This window comes from Brachycentrus maculatus, unplaced genomic scaffold (assembly GCF_059751285.1).
Source record: "Brachycentrus maculatus isolate JH-2025_06_01 unplaced genomic scaffold, ASM5975128v1 h1tg000012l, whole genome shotgun sequence".
Taxonomy (NCBI): Eukaryota; Metazoa; Arthropoda; class Insecta; order Trichoptera; family Brachycentridae; genus Brachycentrus; species Brachycentrus maculatus.
In genome coordinates this window covers 1,737,443-1,752,470 of record NW_028280766.1, presented here as the reverse complement: position 1 = coordinate 1,752,470, position 15,028 = coordinate 1,737,443, and the positions used below count along the sequence as shown (strand labels likewise).

At 30.7% G+C, this 15,028-nt stretch overlaps 1 protein-coding gene across 2 annotated transcripts in view; it reads left to right on the top strand.

The window, feature by feature from the left end:
* Positions 1–10,465: 10,465 nt before the first annotated feature.
* Positions 10,466–15,028, top strand: part of RhoGEF64C (Rho guanine nucleotide exchange factor at 64C) — a 219,296-nt gene continuing 214,733 nt past the window's right edge. Inside the window, exon 1 of one of the 2 annotated variants that reach the window (XM_088263029.1) lies at positions 10,466–11,185. The gene's annotated coding sequence lies outside the window, so the exon portion shown is untranslated. The remainder of the gene's footprint in view (positions 11,186–15,028) is intronic. The other variant, XM_088263038.1, reaches the window with a different exon arrangement.

The window sequence follows — 15,028 nt, the reverse complement described above, 5'->3', positions numbered from 1 at the left end:
AATGATACGAAATGCATTGAAATACATGTCACACTATATTTAAAAAACCGTGCTATTTATCATAATTTACAAATGGAAAGACAAAGTGACTGCCGAATCAATAAATGAAAAAAATACCACGCCTTATACGATTTTAATTAACAATAGTCAGGTACAAATACATCATGAAAAACAATTTTTCTCGAAATCAACGCTTTGAAAAAAATAGTGATCTTGTTTTCAAATTTGCATTAAAACGTGTCAATTAGGGAAATTACTTGTATGCTATAAAGCCATAGTTGGAAACATCCACAGGATAAACCACAGCGGATGGTGAAGAAAGTTAATGTCGTAGAAAGATTTTCTATTGCTAAGACTGGTAAGTAGGTAGTTTCTTATGAAGAAAGAAAATATTGATCTTGGACGCACATATCAACACAATATCATTGACCTAAGACTTCCATAGCTGAGCGAAACAAGTTTCACATCCCGGGCTGGAGAAAGAATGCAAGAAAAAGTCTGCTTCGTTTCTACTCCAACAGGGTCTAGTTTGTTCAATAAAATGTATTAAATTCATAATAATTATGTATCATAACTGTGATAAATGATTGATATAAATATTTTTTGTAAATCAATTGCATAAAATATTTTGTAGTTATGTTGATAACTGTACAAATTTATTATTTAGAACATTTAGTTGGTCGAGGAAAATTGCGGGCGGCGTCGCCTTTTTTTATGTGTCCCTGGTAATTATTTTTCAGAAAAACAGAGTGCTTGGAGGGTATGTTAGTTTACAAACTTACAGTTTTAAGTAAATTAATTTCGAGTTTTGCTAGTTAAAAGATAGTGTAATATAACCATAAGTCTGTTAAAATATCGGATTTCATAAATTTATTAATCCCTTAAACCTCTTATACGGAATTAAAGCACATTGGCGGGCTTATTACTATGAACCAATATCATCCAACCAACCAAAAACATACCAATTGTTATTCGTTTGTACCTTATTCATACATCTGTTTAAAATAAACAGGCAGATAGTTATTGTACATATGTATATGTGAAAAAAAACACAAATTAAAAAAAATCAGGAATTAATGATTAAATAATTAAAAATTTATTTATTCATAAAACTGTTGATTGATAAAACAAGTAGAATAAAGCTACTAAAATCAGATAAAGGGTTAAGGGAGGAGATGGAGAAAATTCAAGGAAGATGTAAAGTGGGTAGTTAGGGTTTCAAAGAGAGATAATAGTTTTATGATATTTGTCGAAGGTCATTCCAGATTTATTGTATGGAGAAATAATTCATTCCAAAGTCTTACCCCTTGGATAGAAAAATAATTACTGAAGTCTGGTGTGTTATGGCGAGGAATGGAAAGTGTTTGAAAGAATACCAGAAAGGTATATAATGTTCTCAACATGATATTGTATTATTGGTGCATTGGAGTCGAGAGAAATTTGTAAATTCGTCAAAGAGATTGTATGTTTACACTTTATATTAAAAAAAAATATTTTAAGGACGAATGCCAAAAGCGGGCCCTAAATAGATGATAAACCGCAAGAATATCTGGCTAAATATCGCTAGCTCCGTCGTGGATGAAAATAATGACGATTTGTTTTATGGTATAATACAAATGTTTGTATAAAAGGTAGATGCACATTTTCCCATTAATGCATTTGTAAAATCGCTGTGGGTAAGAACCGGCAATGATCTAACTTACTTCTAGCTTGCTCGTATATAACAACCTAATAAATTGCACCACCGACTCTCTATGCCTATTAAACAAGAATATTATTTTATTTATTTGCTCACGTTCACAGTAAGTAACCACGTAATATCTTCCATCGTGAAATGTTATCGGATAGAAAATCGTTTGAACTAACTTGTTATTTGCAATTAAAGCAATTTAAGAAAAGCCATTTGAACACGGGTAATAAAATAATGACAAGAGAAGACTGATTATAAAAATAAGTAATTGTAATATTATTTGAATGCGTATTGTAAAACGAAATACCGACAGTAGTTTTTCAGAACTAATATTGATAAACATATTAAATTAAGGATCTCTTGATGTACCTTTACTGAAATCCTAAGAGTTTAATTTTATCATTACAAATCATCATCATCATATCAGCCCGTTGAGGTCCACTGCTGGACATAGACCTCCCCCTTCCGCCTCCACTCCTCCCGATCCTGCGCTGTCCCCATCCACTGTCTTCCAGCAAACTTCCTGATGTCGTCCACCCATTACAAAATCATTACAAATACCATCCCATAAATATGAAACATCCAATTCTAGTTGGATTTTGGGTTTTCTAGGTTTTTTTGATAAAAACATATGTGCGTTTATCAATATTCCAGCTCACAAATTATTAAATAGCTAATAATTTAATTTTTTAGTCCGCCTCTGTAGTGTTATGGTCAGCATGCTCGGCTACCGTTCTGGAGGTCCCGGGTTTGATTCCCAGGGGGGGTTAAATAAATATTATGTGTTTTTTTAACTCTAATATTTATTCAATACTACCCTGGACTGGTACCTAAAGCAGAGGGCTGATCACCTTTCCCTTATGTCTTAGCGATCAAGATAACACTGTGTTTATATAATGCAGTGCCCTATGCACCATTGGGGTGCGGATAAGGGTTTGAATGAATTTGTAACATTGTACATATGTAACAAGATCAGTATACGTATCTTAAAAATACATGAATATGAACAAAATTGACTTGTATGTCACTAAGGATAGTTCTGCTTTCAGATGAACATATTGATATTGAATTGTGTAGTTGGAAAAGTACTTGTTTCACAGGTTAAAATTTCCCGATACTTATTATTTTATATTTACTTTTTAATTTTAGTTTTTGAAACATAATACGTATTCAAAGAAATACATACTGTAAATAACAAGAAACAGTAATATAAATAAAATGTCAGTTATTTCAAGTAAATATTTCGTGGGAAAGTGGTGTACCGTTCTTCGTCGGATTGCAAAATGATCAGAGAACAGTTTTATAACTAAACTGATTTCATTTCGAATATCATGCTTATTTATAGATCGATCGCTTTACCATTTAACTGTTCAGCGAACCGATTGTGCGTCGCTAATAAATAAATGAAAATAATCTACAAAGTGTACGGGTCAGTGACTAAACCAACTCTGTGAAAATCCTACTTTTCAATTCTCTCATAAAGTATTCCAACAAATTTCCCGTTTGAATATGAATAAACACAAATAAATTATCATTTTACTGTTCTTAACTAATAATACCCCATATTTTTTTAAACACTTGAATATACCACTCAATGAGTTTTATTTTTATATGCGACTAGTTTCGAAAACTTACAGATGATTTCATCTACAGGTAAAAATTAAAACTAACGAGCAAATTTTTAATTATTACCAGTAGAAAAAAACATCAACAAGTTTTCGAAACTAGTCGTATATAAAAATAAAACTCATTAAGTGGTATATTCAAGGTATTAATTTAAAAAAAAAATCAACATGTCATTCCACAAAGTGAATGCTGAATCAATAAATAATATTATACCCCATATTCTTCATACGTTTTCTTTTCCGTATATAAGTAATATCCTTTACAAAATGCAATTAAAAGAGTATTTTTTAACCCTTATCCACACTCTAGTGGTGCAAAGGCCATTGCATCATATAAACTAAGTTTTATCTTGATAATTAACACACGAAAGAAAGGTGATCACCCCTCCGCTTAAGGTACCAGTCCAGGGTAATATTGAAAAAATATAAGAGAGAAATAATCACTTATATTTATTTTACCCCCCCCCCCTAGGAAGCGAACCCGGGACTTTATAAACGATAGCCGAGCGTGCTGACCATTATTACACTACGGAGTTGGACACTTACAATATGGTATACTCATGTTATCTCCTAGATCAAAATGTAATAGTTTATCTAATTTTGTTTTTAAAATTTTAGTGCCCACTTACGTAATCAATTTTATTACAAAAAATTAAATATATATGTATGATTTTGCGGTTCGCAAAAATGAGAGTAGGTTTATGATACATAAGCATACTATTCAGAAACGGATAAATTTGTTAAGCGGGATTAAGTGCAATATTTGTATAAGTTGTAATTTTTATTTTGATCAAATAAGTGTGGAAGTAATTTTATTTGATTCAATTTTTATTTTCTGTGACTGTTCTACTTATTTCAAATATTTTGTAACAAGAAAAAAATGTAGATAGAATGGGTTCTGTGGAATAAATACATACTGTTGTTACTTCGAACTACCGAAGTAATTTTTGTTATAATAATAAATCTGTATACATAGTTTTAAAATAAACAACATATTTATATATATATATATATATATATATATATATATATATATATATATATATATATATATATATATATATATATATTATATATATATATATATATATATATATATATATATATATATATTTTTATGTATATATATTTATATATATATATATATATATACATATATATTTATATATATATATATATATATAAATATATATATATATATATATATATATATATATATATATATATATATATATATATATATATATATATATATATATATATATATATATATATATATATATATATATATATATATATATATATATATATATATATATATATATATATATATATATATGTATACATATATATATATATATATATATATATATATATATATATATATATATATATATATATATATATATATATATATATATATATATATATATATATATATATATATATATATATATATATATATAAATGTTGTGGAACAAAGTGATTAAATATATTTAAATATAAATATATACTTGTGAACGATCATCATCTCCTTATCTCCATCCCAGCTAATTCTCTTTGCAGACTGCTAGGGTCAGCTCTCCTCGTCCTCAGGCTGTAGGTCCTTCTATATTGGGTAACGTCACCTAGGCCATGCCTTAGTATCACGTTTCTTCTCTGCACCATCTATAAATTATTTAGTCTTCCATTAGATGTCATTCCAGGAATATTCAGGCCAATTTGCCTGATTCACAATATAATCAGATTCTTTGCATCCAATGTACCCATACCATCTCCATAGCCTTACCTCCGCCTTACTATTCATGTCTGTTACATCTAGGCTTTTGAAAATGCGTGGACATTTATTTTATAGAGTTAAAACAAGTCTTGTGCAAATAAAATCATTCCTTGCGCCAAAGATATTTAATTTCCTGCCCGTAACCATTAAGAATTCTAGTAGTGATCATGTCTTTAAGAACAGTGTCCGTCGATGGTTGCTTCTCGTTGGAAGAGACAAGAAGTGAATTAATTAAAGTCCAGGTGTAATTATTTTATTATAAAACCTTTAAACTGAAAATTGTTATTGTATCTATTGTATGTAATGTAAATAATCTAATAGTGATAATAAAAAATATATAATTAAACATTTTTTTATTAACATGTAAGTATTTCGGCTATAATATCTATAAAATAAATAAATAAATTTCGCCTCTAAGGGACTTGTCAAACCAAATCAAATAAAATCAGACATTTACCAAGCTTGGTTAATTTTTTAAAATTATTTTGCATTTTGGCTCTATAACAAACTCATATTATCTATAAAGTCATTATTTTTAAAAAAACATTAGAACAATTAAAAATTTGTTAAAAGAGGTGGGTAGTTGTGAAATTTACCAAATACCATTCGGCCATGTCATCCATGATTTCATAAATTATGATAGACAAATAACTGTATCATGTTTATGTTCGATGTGTCACAGACGAAACTACTACCTATCTGGTTTAATTTTGTTATTACTTTTACGATTTTCATTATTGTTAAAGTGTGTTCGTTTTGTAAATAAAGAATTATATATATGAAAATGGGTCAGGAGTCATAATAATCGTCGGGTATGTATGAGGAGATGCATGAATGTGGAAGAGGCGAAGAATGTTTGCAAAGACAGAGTGGTGTGGCGTTCGATTCTAACTGCCTACTCCTGCGGGGAAGCGGCGTGATGGTTAGTTAGTTAAATTAACGTATGAAATTAAAAATCAATAAATATATAGAAAAAAGACAAAAGTTCCCTTCGCAGTACAAAAAATCCACGAAATACAAGTTAGTAATGAAATGCTGGAAAGCGTATATCTTTGAAAAAATCAACGTGCCTAGTAGTTATCTTGATAAACGTAGTACAAATAAGTAGTAAACAGCCATAAATTTTGGGCTTTGGAGTCACATTAGATGAGCGATGCAGTATGTTGCATCAATACACGTGCGAGTAGAGAGTAGGTACGTGCACTGTATACGTGTTGTCATAAAGCCCAAAAGAAATACCGTAAAGTGGGTATACATAGCACCAAAATACTGCATTTTTTTCAAAAAATTGTTTATTCAGATCAGGTTTTTTACTTTTTCTGAGGTTTCAACTATTGCAATGTAATAACACATATACCTGTAACATGTCTAATACGTTTTTAAATTTTTATCTATTTTGCCTGTATTTTTTTTTACATTTATATTTTGGTGCAAAGTATCCCGGGGTAAAGTACAACTTTGCACCATGATATTTTCTCTACACTTTTCATACTAGAATCCAAATTAATGCTAAGTAAAGGTTATCCTACAAGTTTTGTTGCACCTTATGAAGGGTTTTGGCTCACAGTTCACTAAATGCAGATTATAATATTGTATAATTATGGAAAAATAAGACACTTGATAGAATTTTTTTTTTTAAAATATTGAAAAATCTAATAAAAATGTTTTTTATTTTCAATACTGAAGGTTTAAAATTATATAAAATAAAAGGTGGATATTAAAACATATCGTACAACATAGGTTATAGGAATTAAAATTAAATTAGGTCTAAATATGGTCAAGTTCCGGGACGGTAAAGAAACCTCTTTTGGATTGCATTTTCGGTTCTTTTATGGAACCCGCTACATCCTTCCAAGAATATTGAAAAAAGTCATCCTTCATCGGCCACTTCCACGATTTGAGACTCTCCTGCATGGATTTAACAGCTCTGTTTTTCTTTATTTTCAAAATCTGTCCCGGAAAATTTTCTCCTTCATAATGAAATACGACATATTCTCCCACCTTCTTTTTTACTGGTCCTAATGAAACGGAAGAACAAATACGATAACTGATTTCAGTCATCGTTTTTGTTCTTCTCCCTCTTCCTCAAAGCTTCCGTGTGAACTATAATCAGTTAATGCTAGATATGCTGGAAGTTTCGATGCGGAAGGTGGGATCATTGATGTAGTTGGTTCAGGTAGCATTTGTGTCTCGTCAACGTTCATTTCGACATTTGGATCTTGAGCAATGCTCTTACCTGGTTCTATCGGTATCGTTTTCCTGCGTTTTAAGACTGAATTCTTTGGGTTGAATCTGTTTTCTTCCAAAAACTGTTGAAAACTCTGGCGCACGTCATCGTCATACGCTTTTAATTATATTTAATTATATTATATTTAATCATACGATTAAGCAACTGACTAGTTTTAGCAACAGTCAAGGTTTTATGTCTTTGCAAAAATGATCTTATCCATTCAGAGCCTGGTACGTTGTTCTTTAATATTCGTACTCTTCTGCCAAATCTATCCAATTAGGCTATTAGAATGTAGCGAATGTTAAAAACACTCACTGGAAAACCGTACTCACTCATGTCTACTATGCAGTTTACGAAGGATTGCTCTTCGCCCTTGTCACATATCGGAGGTTTTCCCACAGGTTTTGTGTGCTGACCTTTGAGCTTATAGTTAATCGTCCTTCTGGGGATTTTGAAAATTCCTTCAGCTTTTCATTGACTGATTGTACCATTTCGAATGGCCTCCAAACACTGCTCCACTCTCTTCGGTGTAAAATCGCAGTATCGTCTGGCATAAGGCCGCTGTTTGTGTGTTCTTGACACTTTTGAAAAAAATATACCATCAGGAATTAAGTAAGTACACAAAACCTATAGATGTTTAGCAAACATGTCAAGTTGTATTAGCCGTTTTAAGACTTTTCATCAAATTAATTAACTATGGCCTTTTGTGGATACTTTGCACTTGGTGCAATGTTACCCCAAATGTGGTCAATACAAGTCAGTTCTTAAAAAAATATTATTTTTACATAAACTTGACAACGTAACTAAAAAATACAGCATTTGAGAAAAGCAGGGCCTACCTACCTACGATTTAGAGACCACTCACTTGTTGTAACTAGTTTCAGTATACTGATTCCACTGGATTTTTTCGGACACAATTTTCAGACAGAAAACTTTCTTTACGTTCGGACAGGAAAAACGCATTGAAACAAAAGCGACCGACTGTTACTTCTGTAAACTAAAAAGTAGATTGAACTGCCATCTATCAGAAACAATAGAAAGTAGAATGAAAAATGATATGTATCAGAGATGACCAGCTCTACAATTTCTTTACAGAAGGTGGTGCAAAGTATCACCCATGGTGCAAAGTATACCCACTTTACGGTATCTCAAATAAAAAGGGTTTAATATTTTTTAATATCATCATTTAATTTTATAGATATAATATTGAGTCTCTGATGCACAAAAAATAGTGGAAGTGTTAAAAAACCACTTCAAAGATTTTTTTTCAGTATGAAATTTTGAGATAGAAAATTATTTTAGTATTGCGGTGCATTAACGCTGTGTGACTATTATTTATTTATTTATTTAAACATATTACATATATAAGTCACCGATTTAATATTCATAAATATAATATGTAATTAATCAATAGCAAAAATATTTTTCCATTAAGTAATTTTTCAACATTTTGAGTGTGTCCAAATACTTGTTCACAAAATCTGGATTATCTCCAATTACAGGAGTTATTTTCATATTATTTTTTGACATTTCATCAAAGATGAAGAAGAATATGGAAGTCTGGGCATTTGCGGGGCTGACGACCGTCATAGGCTGGTTTAAGTGATCACTTTACACACGTGTAACATTCACCAACTCTACCCATTATTGACAACCACACTACTCAAATTCTTGGAAGTTCTATATATATGAACCAATTTAGAAACCTTGTTCATGAATCACTAGAACTTCACTAGAGACATCTATTGGTGAGATGTAAAGAAGCTTTTTATTAAGCAGAAACTCTTATATTAGTATGTGAGATCCGAATCCTGGATTATAATCACACGCATGAGAAACGCCAGAAAATACCATTTTCATTTTTATTATTAAGCTTATAATTTGACCAGATAATTTTTTTACAACATTTTGAGTGAGTCCAAATACTTGTTCACAAAATCTGGATTATCTCCAATTACAGGAGTTATTTTCATATTATTTTTTGACATTTCATTTTAAAGTGATCACTTAAACCAGCCTATGACGGTCGTCAGCCCCGTAAATGCCCAGACTTCCATATTCTTCTTCATCTTTGATGAAATGTCAAAAAATAAGTATTTTTTCAGTTAATTCATTTTGGATCACTGACTGGGTTGTATTTTATATATATAAGGCAGATATTAGTTTAGGTGTAGGTATTGTATTGCAAAAACCTTACTCCAAACTTAATTGTGTTTATCGGTTCCACATGTATTTTATTTTGTCTAATAATAATGAATTTCTCAGTTAAAAATCGGTTTGGCGTTGCTGTGAGTCGTTTTAAACATTATTTGATGTATTGTAACATATTCGTAATCTCATATGATGGGAGAATGTCATAAGGTAATATGTTAGTTTCTTGAATGTTTTTCGCAGATCCTTTGTGGCACATTTTATAACTTTATAAAATTAATTAACTTTGTTTTCACCACTTTTTTTTTAAATACAATTTTACCTACCGGTTTCAACAAGAAACTTGTCATTATCAGGGTTTATTTTAATTCAAAAACATTAAAATACTTTCACCAAAAACATTAAAATACTCTCTTTTTGGTGAGAGTATTTTAATGTTTTTAAATTGAAATAAACCCTGATGACGACAAGGTTCTTGTCGAAACCGGTAGGGTAAATTGTGTGAATAAAAAAAAGTGGTGAAAACAAGGTTAATGAATTTTATAAAGTTAATATGTTAGTGCTTTAATAAATTTAATACATTAATTAAAGTTGATTTCCAGCGGAAAACAATACGGAGGATGATAAAAACTAACTAACTAACCTAACCTAACCTAACCATCACGCCGCTTCCCTGCAGGGGTAGGCAGAGAGAATAGAACGCCACACCACTCTGTCTTTGCAAACATTCTTCGCCTCTTCCACGTTCATGCATCTCCTCATACATACCCAGATTAAATATAAATTAGATTAATAAATTATCATCCTCATCATATCGAGGATGATAATTTGATCAATGTTATTGTGCGGGGTTGTAGACCTTAGGGTGTTGTGTGTGGCGTGCGATTACCGGGTCGGACGCGTACGTCAGACGCGGACGGCGGTGGCGGACACCGCGTCCAGCCACCACTCCTCGCGAGGCCTTTCCCCGCCGGCCGCGCTCGCCTAGCAGCCGGCAGTCGGTAGTCAGTCCGCGCTCCTCGCGAGGAAAGCTAACGTACCTCGTCGCTCTGCGCCGCAGACGAAGCGGTCATAAACCTTTACGTACCTACCAGAAGCCCCGCGTTACGGCCGGTTCCTCCGCGGACATCGCCTTGGAAAGTAACTGTATATTTTTTCGTTCGCTCGTAACGTTTTGGCGCATCGATGGACTCAGTTACGAAACTCGTCCAAACTCTGATAACGAACACGAACAAACCAAACGAAGTGTCCCGAATTTGAACGAACCTTTTGTTGTGCTAAATTGAGATATGCAAATCAGTGATAGAGAAGTTGTCCGATTCTCGTGATAGTAAACACCGTTATGTTTATATCGTTACGTTAGAAAACTCAGCTGTGAAATGTACATAAATTGGTGCGATTTCTCCTGTTAATCCTTGGACGAATATTAAACCCTCGCGTTTTGTGAAACATTATGTGACACGAATAGTGGTTGTGATTGATTTCCAATCGTGAACGTAAAGAAGAGAAATCTTTAATGTGACATACAAACATAATAGAAGAACTTGAACTGCATAATAATCGTATTTGTGCGTTTGTCGGACTGTGCAACAGAGTGTTATAATAAAACTAGCGAAGTTGGCTGGACTGTGAAGTGTTCTTTTGTGTGAAAAGTGGTCTTTCTCATTTCCTCTTATTGGATTTACAAACGGGAAACATACTGGATTCAGGTGAGAACTCGACCCAATATATATAAATTTTTAGGAACAATTAATTATGCATAAATTGAAATGTTTACTTTATCTTTGAAAATACTTAACACGTGATAAAGTATCTAACCCTTATTTATCCGAGAAGAGAAAACGTACTAGGAGATTTCAACGCAGACTCAATTCAAGAAAGAAACTTTTATTTTGACAATTTCAGATCATAATTTAAAAAAAAAATAACACATTTAAATTTGAATGCTATGTTTCAATTGTTCATCCTAAAAAAATTGTTTTTTTTTGGTCTCTGAATTTTTTTTAAATATATATAATATGCTGAGTACATATTAAAAATATTTTGATATGATAATGGCAAGGCTTCTTACACATTTTATAAATATTTTTTACTTAATTTTTAATGCTGTAAAATAGGAACGAGAAAATATTTTGATAAGATACTGATGGCAATAATTTCAATTCATTATAACTATACATTTAAAATAAATTTATGAATATGTAAATATTGGTGATGTTTGATTTATTAGAAAGTCATATATTTTGGTTTATTCGTCTAATATTAAACAGGAGTATATTATTTATTAACAAAGGAATGAGGAACTAATATTGCTTCTTTTTTTACGATAATACTGTAAGTGACAATTTTCGTGTTTAAAAGAAAACTAAGTCATTTAATACAAGTTTATTGATTCCGAATAAACTTTAAAGAATTACACAAAATCTAAATACAAAAATAAAACGCTTAAAATACCAATTTTGATTTTATAAAAGCAAACACGACTAGTTTTGAGAACTACAGATATTCTCAGATCAAGTCGTGCTAAGATTATTAACTCAAAAGTAGTCTTATACAAGCGTTTTTTTTATTATTATTTTTTAAATATTTACACTTACTACAATCAATGTTTGTTTATGTTTTGATTTTCAGAATTCAATTCTCTCTTGTCCCTCGAACTTTTTCCTATTTTTTAAAATAATTTTATTTCTAAATAAATTATTTCTAAAATATTAAAAGTTAGTGTTTAATGCGCAGCAATATATTAATTTAAATTGTCAGTGATTCTTATGTTTAAAAAAAACACACATTAAATTGAGAGAATGAGGCTAATTTCTGATCATACATTTGATAAGCTTGAATATTTGTTGCTCCTTTTGGAGCAGTGACCTTAAAGTAGTAATTTATTATTTTAATCTGGTTGAAATAAGTACTCAAAAATAGCACAGGCATTCGCCAGTAATGTAACACCACATTTCCATTAGTATATCAAAAAGAACACTTGCAAGATACTCGTATGCACGCGAATACGACCTGACATTGATGGAAAACACACGACTTATTTTATCGTCTTGAAAATTTTAATAAGTAATAATATGGTACCTACCTGTAACTTCATATCACGATCTCGAATAAATTGCGTGCGTATTTACATGGAAGGCATTTACCTTCTAATGAGAGGTTGTACGAAAACGGAAAATTTTACCCTTTAAACAATACTGATGCGTTTTTCTGGGACTGCGTCCATGTTTAGAAGAGTAGGAAAATGTAAAAAAATATGGACAAAATATTTTATCACTCTCCGTCAAATTTATGAATAATAAATTTATCCATATCATGTAAATGTAATTTTTATATTTTAATGGTACAAATATAAAGCGCAATATGTAGTATTAATTCGATTGTAAAAATAACATCAAAAACTTTATGTTACAAATAAATTTAAAAAAAGACCAGTCTGATAAAAATCCCGACAAGAAACGCATCGTTTTTAAGGTATCCTAATTAATGAAAAAACCTATCATTTTATCTAGAAAATCGTCGTTGCTCAAGAACCATGTGTTAAAAAATAAATGATTATGAAAATTTCGAAGTAAATTCAAAGAAACAATGCATTGTACAAAATTATTTTTTTATTTTTTTAAATTTATTTATGAATTACACAAACATATAAACATAGTAAAATAAAACACTATTATTTTACTATTATGTTATTATTTCTTTAATAGTATGATCGTGCATTTATAACAATTAAACTATCTTTTTAAAATGATTCACTATCCATATTCAATGCAAACATATTTAAACAATACGAAAAATAATAGCTAACACCGAATGACATAAGACAGTTGACAGACATAAGCATTGTCGGCAAATGAGTAATTCGTTATACTTAATTTTAAATGTTAAACAATATCAAGTACATCGCCACAAGGCAAGATGATCACACATATCGCTCACTCCTTTCAAGAACGTCAAAAATAAAATAAAAAACTAGATTTTTTAGGAGAACGTTTTTAAAGTTTAAAAATATAACACAATATATTAAAAATAAATATCAAGCCTTTTGAACTTTTTACTATGCAACAGGTCTTTTTAGGTAAAATCTGAAGGTTTTTCTCAATTCGAAAAATATTTAGCATATTTAAAAAAATAATTAAACAATACCTTTTCTTCCAAATACAAAAACAACATTTTCTGCCCTGTAGCGGGTTATATATAAAGTTAAAAATATGCTTCTTTTTCTGAGATATAGTAAATTTTCTGAGCATTCCGAAAACATTTACGATTTTTGATTTATGACGTTATTGAAAGGAGTGAGCGATATGTGTTAGGCATCAGTTGCCATAAAGGCAATAGGCATTTTATTTAGTAAAAATAAATTCATTCATTTTACGGATTTCAGTCAAATTCTAACCGTCTGCGATGAGTGTCAGAATAACGTACAAAAGCTTCCAGCGTGGTAAGCTTAATTTGGCGCGCTTTAAACGGCATCCGCCAATGGAAGAGCACCAAACTGGTTTGTGGAGATACTTGCAGGTACTTTGTATACTTCGTTCTTATAGCAGTTTTATGCATCTACCGTTTGTAGTAAAGACACCGACGGAACATGTTTTCAACGTCACCAATATGACATCTTTCCGTAGCCACTCTAACCGGGCTGGCGAATACAAGCAACAAGTAGGTATAGACATCGGCATATAACATTTCCGACTCTCACAGAGTGACCAAAATGGTAATGGATGTCTAATTTTTAGTCTAAGAGATGCGTTTAATATAAAAACGCAGGCGATATAAGTACAAGTTCTGGGCAAAGGTACAATTTAACTAAATATTTTAATTTCTACTTCTTAGTATATAAAAATCATAAAAACTAGTAATGTACCAAACATAATTGAAAGTAAATTTAGGAAAAATATAAAATAGTAATAAATTATCAAGTAAAACTAACAAAATAAGAAAATATCACAATAATAAAAATGTATCAAATATATGAATTAAAAATAATGCAGTACAAAAAACAAGAAAATGTCAATGTGTGAAAAAAAGGCATAAAACATAAATGCAGTAAATGAAACAAAAAACAGACATTGTCACTGTATTTTTCTTGAAAAAAACAAACGTACAGATAAGTATATTGTGAGCCTTTGCCAAGACATTAACCAATCGAAACGCGTGATTTTAATAACATATTTACGTACCTGCATTTGACACAAATAATTTGTTTAAGTGTAAGTTTTGGAAAGGTTATACGAATATGGCGGGCAGTCTACATATAACAAAAACCTCAAAGTTTAATGCTCTTGTAAAGGCATGGCGCATGAAGCCTCAAATTAGATGTTCTTTTAAAATATATTTAAATTGTTTAAACATAATTTAAATGCCGGATAATAGTTGTAGGAAGAGTCAACAGAGCAGAAATCTGTTTCAGATGAGATACTTCTCTTTATTAGATTTTAGCAGGTAGACGGTTATTTAACGGTACAATGCTTTTCGGCTAGAAATTTGAGAAATTTTCATATTTTTATTATGAAGTGACAATATTTTCTACTTCATTGCGAGGCGAAGAATCG